The sequence below is a fragment of the Mustela nigripes genome, chromosome 7 (genome assembly GCF_022355385.1).
Source record: "Mustela nigripes isolate SB6536 chromosome 7, MUSNIG.SB6536, whole genome shotgun sequence".
Classification (NCBI taxonomy): domain Eukaryota; kingdom Metazoa; phylum Chordata; class Mammalia; order Carnivora; family Mustelidae; genus Mustela; species Mustela nigripes.
The window spans coordinates 9,845,374-9,855,144 of NC_081563.1; the positions used below are offsets into that span (position 1 = coordinate 9,845,374).

At 39.6% G+C, this 9,771-nt stretch overlaps 1 long non-coding RNA gene across 1 annotated transcript; it reads right to left on the reverse strand.

Moving 5' to 3' along the window:
* Nucleotides 1–1,050: 1,050 nt before the first annotated feature.
* LOC132022210 (uncharacterized) lies at nt 1,051–8,575 on the reverse strand. The gene is made up of 3 exons (XR_009405543.1): nt 8,502–8,575; nt 1,446–1,585; nt 1,051–1,157 (listed from the first exon to the last, which is right to left on the reverse strand). It is a non-coding gene; the product is annotated as an uncharacterized LOC132022210 (long non-coding RNA).
* Nucleotides 8,576–9,771: the final 1,196 nt, after the last annotated feature.

Below are 9,771 nucleotides of genomic sequence, written 5' to 3' on the forward strand. Positions count from 1 at the left end.
AAGTAGACTGAAGCAAAATCAACAAGGAATTCCTCAGCTGGGGAGGGTTTTTTGTTTGTTTGTTTTTTCCAGTAAACTATGTTTTCTATAAATGAATTTCTTCCCACCTAGTGTTTCCTCGAGGAATACCCGTGGTATGCCTTGCTGTAGGTGCCGTTTCTAGAACTATCACAAATACACACACACACACACACACACACACACACACACACACACACACAGAAGCTTCTAAGATAAAAACGAAGAATTTTTTGGTATCTTTACTCCAAAATCAGATATTCAAACTTTTTACTATTTATATGTCCAAAGGAAAACTTTTTGGGGGGAAGAAAAGGAAAATTTGTGTTAGAATCCCTGATTTGCACCTTTATAATTGACTTTAAAACTTAATGATATATTTCCCACTTTGTCATCAAAGTGTGTCAGTCGAAATTAATAGTAATGTGTGCACAGTGCAATTATGTTTTGACAAATAAATTAATAATGAATCATCCAAGTTTTCTGTAAACAGAAATTTCTTATTTTTTCAATTAATAACTGGAATCTCTGTCTCAACATGTCCATGTGTTTTTCTCTGCTCGACATTTTTTTAAAGTCTGAGAGTGAGCAAATACACTAAAATAAAGGAGATCTGAATAAAATTAATGCAAAATCCAAACCCACTGAAATCTGTCTTTATTCAGGCTAATACGCTTAAAAAATGGGTTTACTTTCTCCTGCCAAAATACTCTGTCTAGATTCACAAGTTGTTCAATTGCTTTGAGTTCTACTCTATATTTATGATTTATGTCTTGATTGCTTCCAAACCAGACGAGAGGCAGCTTGCCACAGAGATGTAAGTGTAAATGTAGTTGTAGAAACACATAGAGACATAGTTATCAACGCAGATATCTACAAACCCATGGAAAGTTAAAATGAAAGAAAGGGAAAGAAGAAAACTTATGTGAAATTTATTGGACACCCCCCAGCAGCTAAGATAAAAAGGGGAAAGAATTGATTATATAGTAACAAGTTTTCTAGAACACATTCCGTGGAGGACTCATCATAATCTGTTCTAATGGGCTGTCGATAATGTACTGTATGGAGGCGAATGTGGGTTGCCAGTCTTGTCTTCGGTGTTCTCTCTAGAAGATGACGATGATCGGTACCTGTAATGTCTAATAGGAGACAAGAATTTATAGTCCCAAAGTGATACTAATAATGACACCAATCAGACCCCTTTTCTGTCCTTATGACCTGGGTGTTCTTAGGACCACCACCCTTCATTTAAAAATCACCGGGCAATACTAACAATGCAGTGGATTATTATCAGACCCATCATGACCATGAACCAAGGACGACTTTATGACCTGTAACTTTTTGTACAGATCTCAGCAGCCGTTACTGCCACTGCTACGCTTATGACGGCCTGTGGGTGGGAAGGTCCGAGGGAGATGAACACCCACCTCTGTCACTGTCCTGGTCCTCTGCGGCAACTTCTCTCAAGCACTTCTCATTCAACATGTGTCCTCGGCACACTTGACAAAGCCCAGACTCCGGTGAACCCCATGTTGAATCTTTTGTTGACTCCTTTGGCCACACCCTTCTGTGAGGAGATGCAGGGCCTTTGGTCAGTCAATTCTGGGGGGGCAAGTAACTTCCCCCCTCCTTAACTCTGGTCAGCACAGAAGATGACAGGGAGCCCATGAGATTCTGAACAGCACACAGAGCCTGCTCCTGCCTCTGCTTCCCTGATTCTGTCTCACTCTGTCTTGGTTCTCACTCCCTCTCATGTGCCTCTTGTCCTAGAAAGAGTTAATGCAAATTACTTTTCAGGGCGCCTGGGTGGCTCAATAGGTTAAGCGTCTGCCTTTTCTCAGGTCATGATCTCAGGGTCCTGGGATCCAGCCCCATGGTCGGGCTCCCGGGTTGGTGGGGAGCCTGTTTCTCCCTCTGAACCACCCCTTGGGCTCTCTCTCACACTCTATCCCAAGTAGTTTTTTTTTTTTAATTTACTTTACAATTTTTATTTATTTTTTTTTAAGATTTTATATATTTATTTGACATACAGAGATCACAAGCAAGCAGAGAGGCAGTCAGAGAAAATGGAGGAAGCAGGCTCCCCGCTGAGCAGAGAGCCCGATGCGGGGCTCCATCCCAGGACCCTGAGATCATGACCTGAGCCAAAGGCAGAGGCTTAATCCACTGAGCCACCCAAATGCCCCTCAAACCTTGGTTTTAATCTCACTTGTTAAGAGGGTCTTTACCTTATATCTAATGTGGCACCCCTAAATTATTCTGTATCAAATCACCCACTTACTTGCTTTGTCGCATTTAGTAGAATCTACATTTATTTATGGGCTTATTCACTCTATGTCTTCCCCATAAGGCAGGAGTCATGCCCCCCCTGTCCACCTTTATTGGCAGCGCCTTGCACGTGATAATTGAGGCACAAAACAAATTGTTGAATTAATGAATAAATAAACGAATGAATCAATAGCTCTGAAGGCCAGGCATTTAAGAATTCCCCTTCCCCTGCAATCTGTTAGGTTGCACATATGTATGTACTGCAGCGCCACGCAGGCATTAAGCAAATGACGAATGCCTCTTGTGTGCTAGGATTTTCTTTCAAATTGAGAGCAAGAGCATAAAATCATTTTCTATAGGTCACCAAAGACACTCGCAATATATTCCTGAATGAAAAACAGCTTTGGAATTTCTGTGGCCACTTCACAATACTTAGCTCTTTGATACCCGAAGCCTCTCCGCTCCCTTCGATCCAAATCATGGCCCGAAAGCGTAAGACAAAACGAATTGTGCCAATAAATACTTACTTTCGTCTCTTTTCTAGATGCCTGGAGAGCTGCTTCTATCTAAACTCTAGATTCTAAAGGTGGAGATGAAGTTCATCATTTGAATGCTTGTGTTGAAAAGGCAAGTGAAAGAACACATTTCTAAGGCACTGTAGTTGTTTTTCTATGTATTACTATGTATGAATTGCTTCAGAATTGCTTAAAATGCGGGCATCGGATTTTAAGAGATTCAAAAGGCTGACGTTAAACAAACCAACAAGCTCAACGAATGCATCATTATACAGGTGGTGAAAGCACTTCTCCTTCCTATTATCTTTTGGTACAGAAAGTGCTGGGCTACTTTTTCACCACTTTCTACATAACTTGTGCATCCCTAATGACCAGCCCCAACACACACACATACACACACACACACACACACACACACACATACCATCTTCCTCTGGCTCATCCTTCATCCTTCTCCGGATCATGGTAGAACTCACTTGTGACTTAAACAAGAAAGTCTTCCCAACCAGTGTTCTCCCCACACCGCACAGCTTTCTCTCCCCTCCTGGTCCCATACCACTTTTTTCCATTGCATGCAGCACAGTCTACTGATTTGATCTGTTTCCCTGTCTTACTTCCTCATGGGAGATGAGTTATAGCAACATCTATATCTTGTTCATATCTGTATTCCCAGTACCTAGCTCAATGCTTGATGAATAATAGGTTTTAATAAATATTTGTTGAATAATTAATGGGTAAGAAGATAGAATCATGTTCCTTTCTTGGAGAATGTTGAATGGCCAATGAGTCTGGACAGAAAGCATCCCAGGAAATGCTTCCAGGTATGACTTGGATGTCCGGTCCCTACCACCACCTGGATGCTGATTCTGAAACCCCGAGTAAACCCACAGGGGCAGTGTGAGGCAGGAAAGGCAAAGTGAGAGCAGAGTTTCACAGAAGAAGATTTCTTTGACAAGGAAACATGGGAATCAAAGGGATTGATGGTAAGAGAGATTTTTAGGTAGAACTTCACCTGGGAGAAATGTTTCAGCCAAACCCCAAAGCAGTTTACGTGACCACCCCCAGGGCTATGGCAATGGGACAGCCTATTGCTTTGAAGAACATGCACGTTAAAAAGAGTAAGCCTCCTTGGGGCACCCTGGGTGGCTCAGTGGGTTAAAGCCTCTGCCTTCTGCTCAGGTCATGATCCCAGGGTCCTGGGATGGAGACCTGCATCTGGCTCTCTGCTCAGCAGGGAGCCTGCTTCCCTCTCTCTCTCTCTCTCTCTGCCTGCCTCTCTGCCTACTTGAGATCTCTGTCTGTCAAATAAATAAATAAAATCTTTACAAAAAAAAAAAAAAAAAGAGTAAGCCTCCTTCAACTTCATCTTTTACAAAGTTCCCAAAGGAGAAGGATAGGAAAATAAGTAACAAAAGCTTGATCAGAAATGGGAATATTAAGGAAGTGCAGACAGAAGGAATATGAATCTTTTGGAGAGGTTGAATCCTTTCTGGGGGTGGTCCAGTCCTCTATAAAGACATAATGATTCCAGAACACAGGCACGGAACATGGACAAGAACTGGACCCAGAATTGAAGCAGAGATATCAAATAACCAAGGCAATAAAAGATAACTTTCCAATAGCATTGCATTTTTAATAATTCAGCCAGTTTTCTAGGGAAAGGAATTAAGCTTTACAATAAACATGTGCATACATGCCTACCTTACGTGTTTTTCTAGTATGTAAATTGACTACAGTGCACTCTGCAATGCAGTTTCTTTCTTGATACTGGATGAGTCATACCTTGATTATATAAAGTTCTGAACCAAGTCTTCTAACCTCTTTTTTTTTTTTTTCCCCTAACCTCTTTTTCCATCCTTCTGTATACACCATTTGCCCCAGGCTCACCAACCCACACAGAGGTATTTTAATCAGTCCTGTTTAGATTACGTCTACACAAATCTCCAAGTATTGTTTCCTCCCTAAAATGTTTAACCCATTCTTCATAGGACTAATTCCTACTCATCCTTTGAGATATAGCACATGCAATACTCTATCATTATTTTTTCTGGGAAAATTTTCCTTGTTGTGCAATTTTGGAATAATGTCCCCATATCCTGGTTCTCATACCACCAATGTAGATGAATCCTACTTTATTTATCTGTACGTTTTCAAAGGACAGCTACACAATTTTCATATTCTCATTATTAAATAAATCCACAGTGAATCTGCTTATAACTCATATATTTGCATGTTTATATAGAAAGCTCTGGACCAGCTTAAGTGCCATTAAAATCACCTGCTTCATGAAATAATTTACATGTGAAGGTGTCCAAGACTGTTTAAATGTTATAACTGCTGCTTTGCTATTGGGAGGCAGTGATTTCAAGTTAATTTTAATTATTGTATTTTTATAGAGAATTACATATTTCATGTAATCTTTACATTTTTTATTAGATTCTCTGGCTCTGTGTTTATTTTCTCATTTAATTTCTATTTTTATATATCCTTTACTCTTCATTACTCACTACATTACTTGCTTTAGTAATTGTGGGATTATTTATCAATTCTACTATTTTGTTATTTCCTAATAAATTAATTTCTACTTTTATCTTTATTGATTTCTCATATTTTCCACACATAATCTCTTTTATTCTACTATATAATTATTGTTGGAAGGTCAATTAATTTAAGTTTGTGAATTCTTATTATGAAATTCACATCTTTATGTTACACATTTTCCTCTGAATATAGCTTCACCTTGTAGGATTTAGAGGGTTTTTATTATTGTCATCACCCAGGTGTGGATCTACAGCAGTTTTCATTTCCTCTTGGACATTAGAGTTTATTATACAATTTCTTTTTTCTTTCTTTTTTTTTTTTTTTAGTTTGGAGTATGTTCATGTTGTTATGTTTGTGCTTATTTTCATTTAACTTATATTTAATTTAGTATATCTTTAGTACTATTTTAAATTCCATCATTTACTTGCACTTACAGCTTTGCTCACTTTTATCAATTGTTTTTTTGAAGATTGAAGACATATTAACCTCCCATTTCTCATATGTTCACGCCCACATACACAAATTTGGGGAAGTGACTGCATATGTATATAGATAGGCAAGTCAAAAACAGTAGAAACACAGCAGTGATTATGTTTAGGGAGTCGGAGAAAGATAATGCTTTCTCTTGACCACATACATTTGGGTAGAATTATTACTTTTTTATTTATATTTACTTCTTATATACTGCATGATATACTCCTTTCTATAATACTTAAAATATTTTTTCTGAACAGAGAGAATGTATTGCAACTCTCTTTTTCTGTATGTGATTACTAATGTTATTCCACCTTAAGTGTCCTCATTCACATGCTAATTCACTCAGCCAGTATTCATGGAGTGCCCCTAATGGGCCTCCTAAGAGCGATACAACAGAAGAACAATGGACACCAAAGACCCAGTGGCCACTCAGAATCTTTTAATGCCACAGATTCTGTATCACTGAGGAGTATTCGGTTTGCATGGACTTCTTTTAGCCACCTTTTTATTACTCGGATGTATTCATCATCCTACAACACTCCACAAGTTTACTCCTTTGTTTTAATGGGGGGTGTGTGTGTATCTTCTCTGTAGGTGACATGTTTCTTCTATACAGTCTCACAATTTTTATTTGCCCCTGAATTTCAATAAGCTTACCAAATTAAATCTCAGTCTTGATATGTTTTATGATTTTTTTTTTTTTTCCCAAAAAGCTAGCAATGTCTCACTCAGTATCTTCTTGGTCCATCTGAATTTATCTGTCCAGGCAGACAGGTCCCAGAAGGCTACAGTTTCCCATCTCAAACCTTGGATTTACTCTTCTTCCTTTTCCTGAAGGCTTCATCCAGGGTCCAGAATTCACTTGGTTGCTCACCATCCTAGCATGGAAGAGTTGCTGCCACCAAAATCAACCTCAGCAGTGGTGGGTGGGAGTCAGCCAAATGCCCCTGTCTCCCATTTACTGGTGGGATAATTCTGAGGTGTGTTGGATCTTGGACCTCTGACCTAGAGGCCTGTAGTAGAAACCAGCTCATTAACATATTCTTCACTTTCCCACTATCCTCTCTTCTTCCCTGGTGTCCTAAGATTACCTTTCCAATAAAGTACATATGTGCGCCTATGTTGTTGTCTCAAACTAAGGCAAACATTAGGTGCACACTTACAGATTCATGTATTTCTCAACTTCAAAAAAAAATTCTACTCTACATTTTTCTGTGATTTCTTTGGCTATTTTATTTAATAACTCCAATCTTTGTGTAAGCATCTCACTTCCCTAGAGCTCATTTCATCTCTGATTGCTTTCCTCTTGGCCCATTTCAGCCACATTTCATTGGGTGTTTTTTAAACTTACCTTTCACATAACTGATTCTATTTTTGCAAGTCAATTCTATTCGATGCTGCTTCTGGTGTGGTTTCAAATACTCCAGGATAATCTGGTTTAATTTCTTTCCTGAGTGCTGCCATTTTCCACTTCATCTCAAGCTCTTAACTTAGGATCTCCTGTGGGATAGCTTGCATTTTTGTCTCAGGTTGGGTTTGTTAGAAAGGAGAGCCTGAGAAGGAGTTTAGCATGAAGTATATTTATGAGCGGTGCTCCTGGGCCAACACCTGTGAAAGGCAGAGGAATACTGTGGGGAGGAGCAGAGGGAAAAGTTAAACTTGGGTGTAGTTCCAAATGGCAGCAGTGGCCAATCTCAAGGGAAGCTCTGGAGCTCTGGAGTTACAAAGTCTTATTACCGATGTCCCATATGAGGCAAAATAGCCTGGCCGTTATAGTTCTAGCTGGATTGGTCAGCGGCCATTGGCCACCCTGGGGAGACTGGTCCTGGGGCGAGGTGGCCTTGTGGTTGAGGCACCCCTGAGGCTGATAGTTCTCCCTGTTAGCACTCATACAAGCTCCAGAATCAAGTCCCTGATGGGGGAAGGACTGGGAGGCACAGCTCAGAGGCCATCACTCTTCATTCTCCAATCATCATTTTTTTCTAATATTTTTACTTATTTGAGAGAGAGAGAGAGAGAAAATGCAAGGGGAGAGGCAGAGGAAGAAGCAAGCTCCCTGCTCAGCCCATGCAGGGCTCAATCCTACCACCCTGGGATCATGACCTGAGTTGAAGGCAGGCACTCAACTGACTGAGCCACCCAGGCATGCCTCCAACCATAATCTTTAATCCATACTCATTTTCACTTCTTTGAGGGTACAGGTGAGTCTCTACTTCATATTTTCTTCATTTCTTTGAAGCCCCCTTGAAGAACCTCATCTTTTCATCTTCATTATTAATTTAGTGTTCCTTTCTTGTGGGCATATGTGTGTTTGGTACATTCTTCTAGATTAATCATGTCCACCTGTCACTCATTACTGAACAGGCAGCTTTTCCTGAGCCATCACTGTTCCCTGAATGTTCTAAAGGAAACTCTTACTTTGCTCTCCCTTTGTCTGGGCACTGTTTCCATTTTATTTTCCAGACATTTATACTAAAGGGCTGGATATTGACAGTGTGGAGTGTGTGTGTGTGTGTGTGTGTGTGTGTGTGTGTGTGATCAGATCTTGGGGTGGGGGTGGTGGTGGTGAGCACTGAGCAGTGCGTTAAAGCTGCTTGTGACCAAGATCCGGCTGTCACAAGTAGGAGGCTACATATTTGCACAAGTCATTCCGGAGCCTGAAGCCCCTGTTCTATAACTTACCTGGTACTTACAGATTCATTCTTCAGCTCTTAGTTCCGTTCAGTTCATTCATTTCAAATATTACTCCTTGGAAAGCTGTCCCCAATTGCTGCAACCAGGTTAACTTCCCTGTTTAAATACCAATAGCAGGTCTTGGTGAGAGGTTGGAAATAATTAAATGCACTCTTAACAAAGAATTATTTGCCATTCAATTGATTGTCCCTAAGATTAGCAGACTGGCTAGGACATAGCACATGTTTTTAATACTCTCTGCCATTTTACTTTTACATGTTCTTATAGCACTTAGCACAGTTCCAATTTTACTCATTTTAATACAATTTTTTATTGGTCTAAGTCTGCCATAGACATGAGACCAGACACCAGATCTGTCTACTCACCACTGCTATCTCAGCACCTCGCACAATACTCAATATCTGTAGGTGCTCAGTAAATTTCAGTGGAATGTAATATATGAGTAAATGAAAGAATTAAAAAAAGAAATGTGCTGAATACCAAAAGTTGGTTCCTTAGATTTCCAAATCCATATAACTCTTTATGAACACTTCTGTTTTTAGGCTCTGAAATGCAAATGGTTTTCAAAGTAGACTAAAGGCCATCATCAAATAGCTCCCAGAGATCCTCGGCGCTCAGTACCACTATTGGAAAGAGATAAAATGCAGAGTCCTTGGTTTGAAGGGCTTTCAACCAGAGATGAAACACTTTCCAGACCAAGAACACAGCTAAAGAGGGGCCCGCCAGTCACAATATCAGAAAATTCATGTGTATTCATCATTCTGGAAAATGTTTAAGGTGAGTAGATGAGAAAATGTGCTCATTTCTTATCAGTACCTTCAGGTTAGTAAGAGAGAATTGGGATGTTTTAACATTAAATCAGTTCATCATAAAAGTGTCAGAGTGATTTTCCAGGTGATCAGAAAAGTATACTTCTGCCTTTTTGTTTTGTTACATCTTGTGGTGAAACATCCTAAAATCACCCAAGGGGAATTAACCTTCCAAATTTCCCGTTACAAAAAGAACATTCAGCTTCTCCCAGGCTTCAAAGAGTTTTTCCTGCTGAAATCTGCACACACTGATTTGTTTCTTCTAAATTTGCATGTTTTCAAAGCAACTACATGTTCTGTGTATTATGAAGTCTATGTCCAAGCTTAAGACAGATCAATTATCTTCACTGGTGAATGTCTGAAATATATTTATGTTCTGGTAACCTGAGAAATATCTCACATTGCCCATAAAGGTCTGTGAATGTCAAATACTTTGAAATATTTTCCAA